Source organism: Eulemur rufifrons, chromosome 15 (genome assembly GCF_041146395.1).
Source record: "Eulemur rufifrons isolate Redbay chromosome 15, OSU_ERuf_1, whole genome shotgun sequence".
Lineage (NCBI taxonomy): Eukaryota > Metazoa > Chordata > Mammalia > Primates > Lemuridae > Eulemur > Eulemur rufifrons.
Genome location: NC_090997.1, coordinates 5,455,727 through 5,468,780, shown reverse-complemented (window position 1 = coordinate 5,468,780; position 13,054 = coordinate 5,455,727). Strand labels below are relative to the sequence as shown.

The 13,054-nt window shown below is 45.0% G+C and overlaps 1 protein-coding gene across 5 annotated transcripts in view; it reads right to left on the bottom strand.

Annotated features, from left to right (window-relative positions):
* PPARD (peroxisome proliferator activated receptor delta) overlaps positions 1-2,345 on the bottom strand; it is a 75,368-nt gene extending 73,023 nt beyond the window's left edge. For 3 of the 5 annotated variants that reach the window (XM_069489204.1, XM_069489208.1, XM_069489207.1), the window contains exon 1: positions 2,222-2,345. The gene's annotated coding sequence lies outside the window, so the exon portion shown is untranslated. The remainder of the gene's footprint in view (positions 1-2,221) is intronic. The other 2 variants (XM_069489206.1, XM_069489205.1) reach the window with 2 other exon arrangements.
* Positions 2,346-13,054: the final 10,709 nt, after the last annotated feature.

The following is a 13,054-nucleotide window of genomic DNA, read 5'->3' as shown; positions in this document are numbered from 1 at the left end:
TGGATTAAAAAACTGCCAAACACTCATCCTCAACCTCTTTAGAATGACCCATTAAAATCCTGGAGGGATGTTTTTTACAGGAACAAGGGCCCCTTCTGGTCCATTCTGCCCCAATCCCCTCACCACCCAAATGCTATGTAGAGGAGACTCAGGGTCAGCGGAGCGGGAACTAGCTCAACAACAGGCCATCTACGATCCTATTGCTTTCACAGAAAAGGGTCAGTGCACAAGAGGATTACAAAACTTTAAAGTCTGGTCGAGCTGGTTCAGTTGGCGCTCCACCACAGCTCCTGAAGGCTGCCAATTCTGGTGTCCACTCTGGCTCAAAGACAGCACAATCCTCAAAAGAGGAGACCTAGAATCCTGGTGCCAGGTGAAACAACGGGCCTTCATTTCTAAATGTGAGAGTGGGTCATGCTTTCAGAATCCTCCAAGATCAGGTTGAGCAAAAACAGAGGATATGTTATTTCCTGAAGATTTCTCTAGGGAACCGATGCCAAATAAAGGAGCTGAAATTGAAGGATATGAAAAGAACTTTCTGCCTGGCAAGAAGGTTAAAACCCAGACACACCATGAAGGTGGTGGGCTCTCTAGCCTCAGAGCAGATGAGCTTCGTGACTGGACCCAGGCAACGCAAGTCCCTGACAAGGTCTAACTAACGCAGCCCCACAACCTGCCCAGACAGATATCAACCTGATACCCCTACCATGCGTGGGCAAAAGAAACAGAACCCTAGTGTCAGACTCCCTCGAGGATCCACAGGAAATTAAGCTTCCAAGGCAAAAGGAGGGAGAAGAGAGACTCCAAGAGAACGTGTTCAGTGACCGACATCAGAGGCACATTCGGTCTGTCAAAGATGTTATGAAAGAAAATCAGCAGCTGGTTCAAGCTACCAATAGTAAAGAGGGCAGATGCCTGCCAGCCACAGGGCTATCAGGCTGGCAATCTATGTCAAAACTCAAACAGAATAAAAATGTTCTGGAGCAAGTACAGAGGGAAATAGGTTGAAGACCACAGGCATTCTCTGGGGCATAGCTTCTGGAGACTTGTCTTAGCTCTTTGGGACGGAGCATAGGGTGGAGGGTGGGAGTAAGGGCAGAGATAGGCTGAGGTAACATAGTTTACATGTGTTCCACACATCCAGAGTGGGAAGACACAGAACCCTGTTTCCTGGAAGGGGAAAAGAGTTGGATGAGGCCTCCGGCTACCCCTGGCACACACCCAACTCAGCTCGGTCTCTCTCCAAGGGTTCGTGGAAGTCAACAGACCCATAAAGCGGAAGTATTAAAGCAGAGATTAGAAGAATGGCCTACAAATTGGACATCATCTCTGATGCAACATCCAAGTGAATTCTCCCACACCGACATACCTGTTATTTGCCTCAGAAATTCAGCCCCTTAATTCAATCAGGGTCTGAATGTTCTCACCCCACCCCGTGGGTATTTCAACTGCAGGTCAAGTGAAAGCAGAGAAGTACTCGGAGCTAGTGTTTCTCCTTGAAGCAGAGGCAAGGAACCGGGAGGGAATGGGATGTGGGTGACCGGAATGCAGGGGACAGGGCTGATATGAAGGAAATCAGAGAAGGGCAAAAGCAAGGCCTCTGGAGGGAGGCTTAGGTAGACAAGGGATGGCAGGTACCGGGTTGGAAAAAGCCTAAGAACACACTGAGGAACAGGAGAAGGGGACAGGGTTGGAAAAGAGTGTAAAGACAGAGGGCAAGGGTGGGAGTATGACGGCAGGAGACAAGGATAACGAGGGGGCCAGAGGAGAGGATCCCCAAGGAGACCCTAGGTAGACAGGGCAATGGATTTGAGGACAACAGAAAGGAATGAAGGAAGAGGTCAGAGGCAGGGAGAGGAGTGGGAGAGGACCCCGGGCCTGAGACGGGGCTCTCAGACGTGCAAGGAGACTGAGCCACGAGGCCCCAAAGGGGGCACAGAGTCGGGTGGAAGGAGGCCCGCGGTTCGAGCTCAGACAGCTATGCGGGTCCAAGGGCGGGCGCCGCGGCGGCAGCGGGCGGGGCGCCAGCAGGGCAGCGGACTGGCGCTGGCCGGCCCGGGCTGGAGCGTCGGGAAGTCGCAGCGGCGCGGTCCGCGGACCCCCGCCGCTCCCCGCCCCGCTCGCCGCCGGGCCTCGCGCCCCAGCGCCGCCCGCCGCCTCGGCCCCGGCCCGCAGCTCCCCTCCGCTGCTTGCCTACCCGCTTCCCCCGACCCGGACTGACCTGACCCGGCTGCCTACCGCACCACCGCCGCCGTCCCGCAGGCTCCGCGAAACCCTCCGGCTCCTGCCAAAACTTTTCCCATTAATCCCCAGCTCCGCGGCAGCCGCGGCGTCACACGCTCCGCGGCCCGGCCCCGCCCCGTCTGCGTGACGTCACCGCGCAGCTCGGCCCACCCTGCCCACGCCCCCTGCCACCCGGCTGCAGCCAATCAGCGCTCCGCCTGGAGACGCAGCCGGCTCTGCCCTCCCGCCCCGCGCTCGCCGTCGGGGGCCGCCTGCAGTGCCCTCTGGTGCGGGGAGCGGGCGCATCTGCTGGGCGCGGAGCTGGGGAGAAGCCGGGGAGCGCAGGGCCAGTAAAACGAGTCCAGCAAGTATCACCAAAGGGAATTTAAAGGTGGAAGGGAATTTAGATCATCTAGTACAGGCTCCTCATCGTCCAGAGGAGAAACTTAGGCCCAGAGAAGCAATGCTGAGCCTAGAGCTCGGTCTCCAGACTCCTAATCCAGTACTCAGTAGGCTAGAGAAGACCCTGCTGCCTGTAACTTTCAAAAAAGGGCTTCCCTCTTTGGAGAGGCTTCTGCAACTGGAAACTTACGGTCCTGGACTTCTTACCTTTCTTCCCATGTGCTTATCTAATACGCTTGTCCACTTAAATGGGGAGCATCCTCCCTATTGTAGAAAGTTCTGTTCTTACTTCTTAACCCAGGTCTTTAGGACCTGGAAGGGACCTGTTATCCCAACCTGTCCCTTAAGACATACTGTAAAATGGTACCTAGCAGCTGGGAGGCAGTCTGGTGGAAGAAGTTGACTTTCATCAGGAGATGAACAAAACTTGACTCTTAAGTTTATGACCAATAGGTAACTCTCTCCTCTCCACCATCATTAAAGTAAATATTACCCCTCCCTTCTATCATGCACTCGGGGCACGCCCTCAGCTGTCTGGGTAGTGGAACTATGCAGTGGAACTATGAATGATTTTTTTTCCCTTCTTTCTACTTCTCTTTTTTTTTACTACGTTTTGAAATGAATGTTCATTGCTTTTGTAATTTAAACGTCAACCTCCTAGACCTTTGAGACTGAAGTAAAAATGGACTGTGGAAGTCTCACCCCCTCTAAGATTTTTGTGAATTTCTGGAACTTGTATCTCCTAAGTATCTCTGCCTCTGGGTTTCTGCTTCTGCCAGGCAGTTGCTGTGCGACAGTTCAGATATCTGGAGATGAAACTCAGCCCTTCCTGCGGACTGCCCCCACTTCCTCCCACACAAAACATTCATGAGTACAGAAGAGGTTAGGGTGCTCTGGGCCCTGGGGCAGGTCATATGGTACAAGGCAAACAGTTTAAACTCACCCATCCAAGTTCTTTAAAATCCTTCCTTCACCGCCCACTGAGGTTTTCTAACTGGCCGTTCACCCGTTAGGGCCTGGCCTCCTCCCAATCATTAACTTTCCTCCCCTCTCCTTGCTTCCCTACAATTCTCTCCTCTGTCCCACCCTCTCTGGAGAAGATACAAATTCTCTGACTTTGCAGGTAGAAAGAGGTATCTTAACCATATCTTTTCACTGCTTGAGTTCCTGACAATGCGCATGCTTTGAAGATCTCACTTTCTACCCCTAACAGGTTTATTTCCCCTAATAAAGACAGTTCCCCGCCTAAAAGAAATTCTGGGAGTGCTGTTAAGGTATTACATTTTTCTCCTCATTTTGTTTTTATATTAGGAATAGATAAAATTGTAATCCCAGCCTTTGGGAGGCTGAGGCAGGAGGATCACTTGAGGCCAGGAGTTCAAGACCAGCCTGGGCAACATAGCAATACCTCATCTCTACCAAAAAAGAAAAAAAATAGAAAAATTAGCCAGGCATGGAGGCACACGCCTGTAGTCCCAGCTAATCTGAAGGCTGAGACAGGAGGATCCCTTGAGCTATAATTGTGCCACTGCACTGCAGCCCGGGCAACAGAGTGAGACCCTGTCTCTTAAAAAAATAAATAAATAGGGCCGGGCAAGGTGGCTCACGCCTGTAATCCTAGCACTCTGGGAGGCCGAGGCGGGCAGATCGTTTGAGCTCAGGAGTTCGAGGCCAGCCTGAGCAAGAGCGAGACCCTGTCTCTGCTAAAAAAAATAGAAAGAAATTATCTGGACAACTAAAAATACATGGAAAAAAATTAGCCGGGCATGGTATCACATGCCGGTAGTCCCAGCTACTCCGGAGGCTGAGGCAGGAGAATCACTTGAGCCCAAGAGTTTGAGGTTGCTGTGAGCTGGGCTGACGCCATGGCACTCTAGCCCGGGCAACAGAGTGAGACTCTGTCTCAAAAATAAATAAATAAAATAAAATTTAATATAATGTATTTAAAAAGTATCTATATATTGTTTAGACCCCGTAACTCTATTTTGGGTAACTTGTCTTGAGGAAATAACCCTAAATACAGAAAAGGCTTTATACACAAAAAATGTTCATTGTAATATTATGTGAAACAACAAAACAACAAAAAACTGAAGATGCCTTAGTTGTCCAACAACAGAGAAATGTTTAGGTAAATAATGCTGTATCCCTCTGGGAATATTATACAGCCATTGAAAATGATGCCTATAAAGAGTTGGTGATAAAGTGGAAAAATGTGATGATCTGATATTAAGTGGAAAAAGGCAGAAGATGATGGTATGTACAGAGTAAAATCACACTGTATGGAAAACTGAAAGTTAGTGTAGGAAAAAACCTGGAAGAAAACACACTGAAATGATATGAGCAATTGTCTTTGGATTGTGGTTCTGTGAATTATTGTCTTTCTATATTTTCATTCTTAACATGTTTTTTTTTTCCATAATGGAAATGGGGTTCCTTTGTTTTTTAAGAGAAAAAAAGAAAAATCTTCCTTATATTGAGCAAAAATTTATATTCCCTGGTGCTCTTACCCAATAGTCTTAGTTCTACCCTTTGGAGGTAAACTAAGTCAAATTGCTTTCCATATAAGAGCCCTTATGATGTTTGACCCCATTCCCCTATGTATTTTCTTTTTCAAGCTACAGCATCCTTAGTTCCTCATATAAAATGATTATGGCTCCCTTTACTACAGAGGTTGCTGGCCTCAGAATGTGTCATTTTATGTATATCCATCCTCTTCAAGGCTTTCCTTGTATCAACCTGAATAAACAGAGAGAGGCTCTCTAAAAGAAAAGCTATTTATTTGGGAATAGAGCATTGCAATGGCAATACACGTGCCATAGTAAACTGTGTATGTATCCAGAGAGGTAAAGGAAGACAGATTTTTAAAAGAAAAAATGAGGAGGATTATATAATTGTTTTGAAGTAATTACCCTTAGATACAAAGATCAATAACAACGGTGATGCTAGTCTGAAATTGGACAGGCAGTTGCTGGCTGGGCAGATGTCCTCGCACAAGTATTTTTTTGTGCAAGGTTGTGATGGCCTTTGTGCAAGGTTACGGTTTTAGTAGAGTCTTTTGTGATCGAGTATACATGCATGGGAACACTCTCTACATGGCCTTCCCTGGCTTTATTTGTTAGTTTTCTTAACATGAGTGACTCCATTTTGATCCTGACAACCTTCACACTTGTTTTTGGCCATCCAACTTCTGAATCCTCTTCCCATATTTGGGGAATCTCCCACTTTAGACTCTTCCTGCACTTTAGAAGCTGAGAATGTCAGGCATTTGCTCCCAGCTTCCTTTGCAGCTAGGGCATGGCCACGTGACTGAGGCTCCACCAGTCAGACATGCTGGCAGCTGGAAAGATGAAGAACTAGGGAGCACATGGAATCCGTTCAGGGAAGTGCAGCAGCAGCTCCACCCGAGTTCCAGAGACAGCCGGGCCAGCTGTTGTCAGAGCAGCATCCAGCATGTGGTGATGTCGGCCACGGACGGACGCAACAGCAGCCCTACCCAGAAGTGGCAGCTGGGGTGTCTTCACAAGAAATGTGTGGTCTGATTTCAGGTAGTGTTTCTGACTGCACACCTCCAAGCTGGCTCACTCGTCCTCCCAATTACTTAAGGCACTCTCCTATACTCTACAAATAAATTTGTTTTCTGATAAAATCAGTCAGTTGCTGTTACCTGAACCACAAACTCAGACTAAAACAGCTTCCCTGAATCTTCATTTTGACTAGGTTTGCCCTCAGGGACAGCTCAGAGTAGGAACAGTTGGTCCCTGCCAAGCTGCTACAGTCCTTTCCAAACCAGCCAGGCATCTCAGCTACCAAAACCTGCTCTGATGCCCAATTATTTTCTTTTTTTCCTTTTTCCCCCCTTCCATGTACAGGGTGAAGGAACTGATGCCCAGTAGTTTATAACTAAATAACTTGCAGCACAGAGTAGGAAAGCTATTGTGAATTAGATTCTGACCTCCTTCATAGCCATTTTGGGCTCTAGCCAGTAGGTGGCCACCTCCTTAGTCTCCTGAAATAAGACATTCCTTCCCCTCTCACTGCCACAGGGACCGCAGAAGTGACTTTTAACCAGCACCTCTTTGGCTTAAACTGCAGCCTCAAAGGCCACTTGTGGCCCTCCAGATCGATCCCCGAGTGCAGCCCCTCGACCAAATCTAAACGTTGCAGAACAAATCCTCAAAGTTTGGATTCAGTGAAAAAGACCACACTCAAGAATCCAGAAGGCCACATGTGGCCCCAAGGCCGCAGGTTCCCCACTCCTGGTAGGTAGACTCGTGGCAACAGTTGCTAACACGCCTCTTACACTCCAGCCCCACCTTCCCACCCCTCCTCACATACAAGCCACAGCGAGAGAGATGACTTGGGACCACGAAGACTGTGCTTTCCATATGGCCCCCAGAGTTTATGGATATCTCTGAGGGCATCAGAGACAGGACACACTTTTCCTTTGTCCAGTATGTTGGAAAGGATAGAGTTATTTTCTAACCCTGGAATTAAAAGACGAGATAATATCTTCTCCTGCCCCCTAGAAATATCCCCCAAGACTGACAGTTTTTCATGTCAATTCCAGCATGGATTGTGCTCAGGCCATCAGAGTGATCTTCCTTTCACTGTATCATACCTCAACGATCAATCCCTCCCTGTGCCCTACCACAGAGCATTCAAAAGCCTGGAATGAACCCCATTTACAGATGAGAAAACTGAGGCTCAAGGTTGGCTTGGCACCTCAAGTCTAAAACCTTACAGCTGGACCCGGTGGCTCACGCCTATAATTCCAGTGACTAAGAAGGCTGAGACGGGAGTATCACTTGGGGCCAGGAGTTTAAGACCAGCTTGGGCAACATAGTGAGACCCCCATCTCTTAAAATAAAATTAAAGGAACACTCATTCTATTTTATAGAATAAGGTGTTCCCTAGTTCATTAAAAAAAATAGGCCGGGCACGGTGGCTCACGCCTGTAATCCTAGCACTCTGGGAGGCCGAGGCAGGTGGATTATTTGAGCTCAGGAGTTCGAGACCAGCCTGAGCAAGAGTGAGACTCTGTCTCTACTAAAAATAGAAAGAAATTATATGGACAGCTAAAAATATATATAGAAAAATTAGCCGGGCATGGTGGCACATGCCTGTAGTCCCAGCTACTCGGGAGGCTGAGGCAGGAGGATCAGTGAGCCCAAGAGTTTGAGGTTGCTGTGAGCTAGGCTGACGCCACGGCACTCACTCTAGCCTGGGCAACAGAGTGAGACTCTGTCTCAAAAAATAAATAAATAAATAACAATAATAATAATAAAAGCTCTTTCCCTGCTGCCATTGAGTCATGAAGAGGCAAAGGTTTGGTGTGTTCAAGATTCAGCTCCACCCATAACCCACGGCCACGGTCCAGGAAGGCATTACTGCTGGAGGTGTAATGGGCATTAATACTGCTTTACAAGAGGTGCTGAAGATCACCCTTATCCATAGTGGCCTCGACCACGGAATTTGCAAAGCTGCCAAAGCCCTAGACAAGCGCCAAGCCCATGTTTGTGGGCTTGCCTCCAACTGTGATGAGCCTATGTATATTAAGTTGGTGAAAGCCCTTTGTGCTGAACAGCAAATCAACCCAATTAAGGTTGATGACAGTAAGAAACTGGGGCAAAAGGTAGACTTCTGTAAAATTGACAGAGAAGGGTAACCCCGTACAGTGGTTGCTTGCAGTTGTGTAGTAGTTCAGGACTATGGTGAAGAATCTCAGGCCAAGGATGTCATCGAAAAGTACTTCAAATGCAAGAAATGAACAAATAAAACTTTGGCTCATGAAAATAATAATAATAAAATAATAAAAATAAAAATTAATTAATTCATTAACTCTGTCTAGCTTCTAAGAATTTCTATAATCATATCTCACTCTACCTTTCTAGTCATGGGTACCTCCATAGTAGTGGTCTTGAAAATGTTTTGCCCCTCAAGTCCTAAAAGAATATACAAGAACTATGCAGCCCCTTGCACACTTTTAAAGATAGTAATTCCAAGCTTTTTCACATATGAAGCATTTTTTAGCCAATCCATTTTTTTTTTTTTTTTGAGACAGAGTCTCGCTTTGTTGCCCGGGCTAGAGTGAGTGCCATGTGTCAGCCTAGCTCACAGCAACCTCAAAATCCTGGGCTCAACCAATCCTCCTGCCTCAGCCTCCCGAGTAGCTGGGACTACAGGCATGTGCCACCATGCCCGGCTAATTTTTTCTATATATTTTTAGGTGTCCAGATAATTTCTTTCTATTTTTTTAGCAGAGACAGGGTCTCACTCTTGCTCAGGCTGGTGAAATTTATTAACATTCTCTCTCACTTTTTTTTTTTTAAGAGACAGGGTCTTACTCTTGCCCAGGCTGGAGTGCAGTGGCACAATCATACCTCACTGCAGCCTCGAATTCCTGGGGTTACAAGTATGAGCAACTGTGCCTGGCCCACTTCTTACATTTATCGAAAAACAGAAATATAATTCATGAGCCAAAAAACTCAAAACAAAACTAAAAACAGGGAAAAGCTTACAAAACTAAATTTGGATTGCAGCATTAACAGCTGAACAGAGAATGTGATTTTAAAATTCTTAGCAGGCTGGGCACATTGGCTCATGCCTGTAATCCTAGCACCTTGGGGAGGCCGAGGCATGAGGATCGCTTGAGCCTAGGATTTCGAGACCAACCTGAGCAACACAGCGAGACGCTATCTGTATAAAAAAATACCAAAAAGTAGCCAGGCATGATGGCTCAGGCCTGTAGTCCCAGCTACTCAGGGGGGTGAGGTGGGAGGATCACTTGAGCCCAGAAGTTTGAGGTTGCAGTGAGCCATGATGATGCCACTGCACTCTAGCCCAGATAACAGAGCAAGACCTTGTCTCAAAATAAATACATAGATAAATAAATAAATATATATATAAAATAAAATTCTTAGCAGATGATGAAGTTGTGTAGAAACTGAACGCTTATAAAGTATTAATATTTAAAACCTGGAATCACTGACCAGAAGTTCCAGGAATATAATGGGAAAACAGCCGAAAGGGGTTATGGGGGAAACTAGTTCTAGCTGCACCCATGCCCTTCTCAGAGGAAGGCACTGAGTAGATACCGGGCCGTACTAATACTGGCAGCAGAACCCGTGATAGTAACCTGCCTACCAGAAGGGCCTTCTAATGGATTGGCAATTTGGATCTGGGCGCTGGACCCCTTGCACATTTTTAAGGTGACATCTTTTTCATCATTATTTAAAACTTAATCATTGCATGCATTATAGGATGTTTAGCAGCAAAAAAACTCCAACTTAATAGTTGTAGAGGATCAGTACAATTTCTGATTGTACAGTACAATTTATAAATATTGACATTTTAAAATAAACAAGAATGGAAAAACAAACACCGCATGTACTCATCATTAAATTGGAACTAACCAATCAACACTTATGTGAACATATGGAAATAATACTTACCAGAAATCAAGCAAGTGCAGGGGAAGGGGGGGGCTGGGAATAGAGGGATGGTTAAATTCACACCTAATAGGTACAATAACTTTGACTCAAATTGCACAATTTATGTAACCAAAACGTTTGTGCCCCCATAATATTCCGAAATTAAAAAAAAAAGATTATAAAAAGAAATGGTGACTGTATTTGACTTACCACCCCATAGAGCAGCAGCGAAGTCAAAAGAGGTGGTGTAAATGATCAGACACGAAACATTTTTTTTTTTTTTTTTTTTGTTGAGACAGAGTCTCACTTTGTTGCCCAGGCTAGAGTGAGTGCCCTGGCGTCAGCTTAGCTCACAGCAACCTCAGACTCCTGGGCTTAAGCGATCCTACTGCCTCAGCCTCCCAAGTAGCTGGGACTACAGGCATGTGCCACCATGCCCGGCTAATTTTTGGAATATAGATTTTTAGTTGTCCATATAATGTCTTTCTATTTTTAGTAGAGAAGGGGTCTCGCTCTTGCTCAGGCTGGTCTCGAACTCCTGACCTCCAGCGATCCACCCGCCTCGGCCTCCCAGAGTGCTAGGATTACAGGCGTGAGCCACCGCGCCCGGCCTACGAAAAATTAAAGCACTATTCAAATGCAAAAAGAAACCTGCTATATGAGACTCAAATCCTCTAGTGATTTGATACTCACCATGATTCATTTAAAAAATATATGAATAAATTCTTCTTTATCAATCAGAAATTTTGCATTGTACCTTTTCTTCCTTGTACTCATATCTCCATTCCACTTTCCCATCAAAAATATAATCCGAATGTAACATATTTTTATGTTTGAAAGCCTTTTATTGATCACCATATCATACACCTCTGCAACCAAAATATGTAAGTTGAAATTTTTTAATATTTTAAGTTGCATGTAACTATAAAGCTGTGAGACATTTTCTTCTGGCTTGAGAAGCCATTTCAAATATTAGTAATGCCGATTGATCAAAACAATATAAATAACATAATTTTTATAAATATTAAACATAAATACAAAAAAATGCATTGTAAATGTATCTCTTTTTTTTTTTTAAGAGAGAGGGACTTGGTATATTGCCTCGGCTGGACTCGAACTCCTGGCCTCAAGCAAGCTGGGACTCCACTCATGTACCATGGTGCCCAGCTTGTAAATGTATCTCAATGAAATGTATGGGCTACTTTTTTCCCCTGGTTAGTTCACATACTCGCAGTTGAATATTACTTACTGCTAGAATGAGGCTGCATTCAACATGAATTCTAGACCTATTTTTTCATTTTTCAAGCTGAGGAACCTTGTTCATATAAGTAAGTAGATGGGAATTGAGAGTCTTGATATAACGATGGCATCTGATTCTGAGTTATTTGCCAAAAAAAAACACATAGAAATCTATTATTTTAAAAAATATTGCTAAAATTTGGTATATGTATACAATGGAATATTACTCAATTATAAGAAACGACAGTGATCTAGCACCTCTTATATTTTCCTGGATAAAGCTTGAGCCCATCCTCCAAAGTGAGGTATCACAAGAATGGAAGAATAGGCTCCACATGTACTCGCCATCAAATTGGCACTGACTGATCAACACTATGGTGCTCACATGGTAGTAATGTTCTCCAGGGATTAGGGGGTTGGAGGTGGGTAAACTTTAATGGACGCAGTGAGAGTTGTGGGGGGAAAAGGCACACCCCAAATCATGGTTTGGGTGTGGCAAAGTCATAACATGTAACCAAAATGTTTGTACCCCCATCATATCCTGAAATAAATAAATAAATAAAAATATTGCAAGCTGGGCCTAGTGGTGCACACCTGTAGTCCCAGCTGCTCAGGAGGCTGAGGCAGATGGATCACTTGAGCCCAGGATTTCAAGGTTGTAGTGTGCTTGGATTGTGCCTATGAATAGCCATTGCACCCTAGGCTGGACAACATAGCAAGACCCTATCTCTAAATAAATAAATAAATATATTTAATGACTTATCAGCCAACAACACAACTAAGTCCTTCCAGTTTTAAAAGCAAAGATTTCGAAACCTACTGACTTGAGTACAAAAGGGATTTGTTATGCAGCTTTTGAGCCATTTACTTTCTCAGGACCTACAGTCCTATTCTAGTATTGCAAATTGTTGCTTTGTTCGGTGTTTCATGAATTTAACCCCTCTGGGTAGTCCATTATTGAAAGAGAAGAGATGGGTGAGTGGGGAATCTTCCTTTTGAAAGTAGGGAGGGTAAAATGGTGAAAGAGGAAAGCAGTTTTGATAAAGAGAACACTTGGGAGTTGAGGATCTGCAAATTAATTTTCTTAAAACTCTCTGTATCCATTTGTTCCCCACTCCAATTAGAAGACCATTAATCCTTCCATCCACCATCCAGAATGCAGACTTCTTGTCCCCTAAATGTGTCATGCTTCTTTCTATGTATATTGTTCCCAGGTTCTCCTACTGTCCTTTCTTATCTATGAAAAAGTAAGGGCTATCTCAAATCCCGGCTTCCACCTAAAGCTTCCCTTTTCTTTGAATTCCTGTAGCACTTAGAGTTTGCACTTCACATCCCATCCCTGAAATCTGCACCTTGTTATACCAGCAGCTTTGTTTCATTGCACTTTAAATAGACTGTAATGAAGTTCCTTGCAACAGAGTTTGGTGTTCTTGCAAAAGACACGAACTGTGATATCAGATAGCACATGAGCTTCAGGAGGGCAGGGACTCTGTTTTTGTTCTGTACCATACAGCCAGCACTTTGCACAATACCTGGCATATATTAAGAGCTTAATAAATATTTGTTGAATGAATGAACGGGCTTGGGTTTGTAGCTTAGCTGCTCCAGCACTTTTTAGCCACGTGACACCAAGTCGTTCACTTCAGAATGTATTCATGCATATATTCATTCAACAAATATTTGTTGAATGTCTTCTAAGAGCCAAGCACTATGCTAGGCTTTGGGGACATAGTTGAAGAAGATATGTCCCTGTCCTTAAG